We start from the raw sequence: 1935 nt of genomic DNA on the forward strand, positions 1-1935 counted from the left end.
GTGAGCCCGTCCGGTCGGATGGTTTGGCTGTGAGCCCGTCCGGTCGGATGGTTTGACTGTGAGTGTCCGCGGTCCTGCAAGATGTGCCGCTGGCGAGTAGTTATTCCCTTTTCGGGGGGAGTGGATGCCGTCGGCGGATGGGCGATGGCAGCACCAATAGGTGAGTTGCACGCTTTGCTGCTCGCAATCCGCCGACGTTTCGCGCAAAATTTACAAGAAAAGAAAATAACTAATCGACTTATTACTAATGTGTATATACAGCTATTTACATGGCGGTACGCCAAACAGAGTCTCTTATAATAATTCGGCTCTGAATCGAGTATTACTGTACTCTCCCAATCACAAGTATAACGATTATATATCGTAATGTGTTTGGAAATCACAGAATGTCTAGATGGATCTGTTCTGATATTGTTTTTGTGTTCGTTTAATCTAGTTTTCAGTTGTCGCTTCCCTGGCGAAAATAATATGTTTATTGAAAGTTTATAAGAAATTTGCTTAAGTGTTGAGTAGATGTTTCATTTGAGCTTTAAAACATTTATTAAATTGTTTATGAGATGTAAATTTAAACATGGAATTGTTTATGGGATGTTCACGGCTATGTTTAATACGCGTTCGGAAAGTGTTGTGTGGTGTTTTTCGAATGTTAAAAATGTTCACGAGGTGTTTTAAGCAGCGCTGCGAATTGCTGCTTAAAACACCTTCAAACTTCTTATAAACTTTCAATAAACATTGTGACGTTGCACCGGGTGCCCGTGCCTTGGACCGGACGCGTGCCCCCTCTTGAACCTTTATACGGCGCGCGTACTTGCTTGTCGTCGAGTTATCATGTTTTTCGTCTAGCTATTAGTTACAGGAGGAAGCGATCGGGCAGCCCGATTAGACCGGGTGGCGCCATCCGCCGGCGCGGCGAAGCGCCTCAAAATTATAAGAGGCCGCGAAGCGGGCCCGCCACGATCGTCACTGTTGGGCCGATCTCGAGCGTGCGTGGACGTCCGGCGAGGAGTCCTGAGGGGGTATTAAGGAGGCTCTTACCTCGATCATAAAACGACAGATCTTTATGAAATTAAATTATGTTGTAAAGTGAACCACAACGAACCGATGCCCAAAACTTTAGCATAGGTTGACGATAAAAATTTAAAAAATATCAGTATTGAAATTCGCATTTTTAACACAGGGCATATGGTAAACACTAAAATTTTTATCGGAAGTGATGTATTTTCTTGGCAAGTTTGCGAGCCAGGTAAACAAAAAACTAAGGAATTGTAGTTAAAATAATAATCTTTCTAATGATAAGAAGAAAACTTGGTGTTGACGATGAGTTATAAAAGATATTGTAGTTTTAATATGACGTACGACAGGTTAGGCGAATGATCTTCCGAGTGTCAAAATCGCGCGAAGTTTCTAACCTCACTTGCACATGTCTTTTCTCTGCGCTGTATGGTAGCGGCATAATTATTCTCTCGCGCATTGACATATTGCAACCTTTATTTTCGAGAATTTTCCTTTCATTTTCCCTCTCAACATTCTCACGTTATATCTTTCTTTTGGCTCCATCTCTTTATCGCATCAATCGCTACAATGCTACACGGCTACACCTCACTTTAGCTGCAGACTGCTACAGACGACGTTGTAACACGCGCATGTTATTATTCTGCTCTTTAGCACTGACGTAGTCAACTGACTTATTGTATAAATTTTAATATTTACACTAATAGAACATATAACTTACTCTTACACTATGTAAAAATCATCATTTATTTTTTTATTTAATTTTCCGATAATTTTATAACCAATTATTAATGATAATTTTTCGGTTGCTACATTGATTAGAGCAGCCGGGTAAGAGCCTCCTTAAGCGAGGGCGGCGGCCCTACAAGCCCATCAGCACGGAAAACCCAACTCACTATCAAACTTGGTGCTAGAAATTGAGGT

The sequence above is a fragment of the Temnothorax curvispinosus genome, unplaced genomic scaffold (assembly GCF_003070985.1).
Source record: "Temnothorax curvispinosus isolate PA1 unplaced genomic scaffold, ASM307098v1 QBEX01015263.1, whole genome shotgun sequence".
Taxonomy (NCBI): Eukaryota; Metazoa; Arthropoda; class Insecta; order Hymenoptera; family Formicidae; genus Temnothorax; species Temnothorax curvispinosus.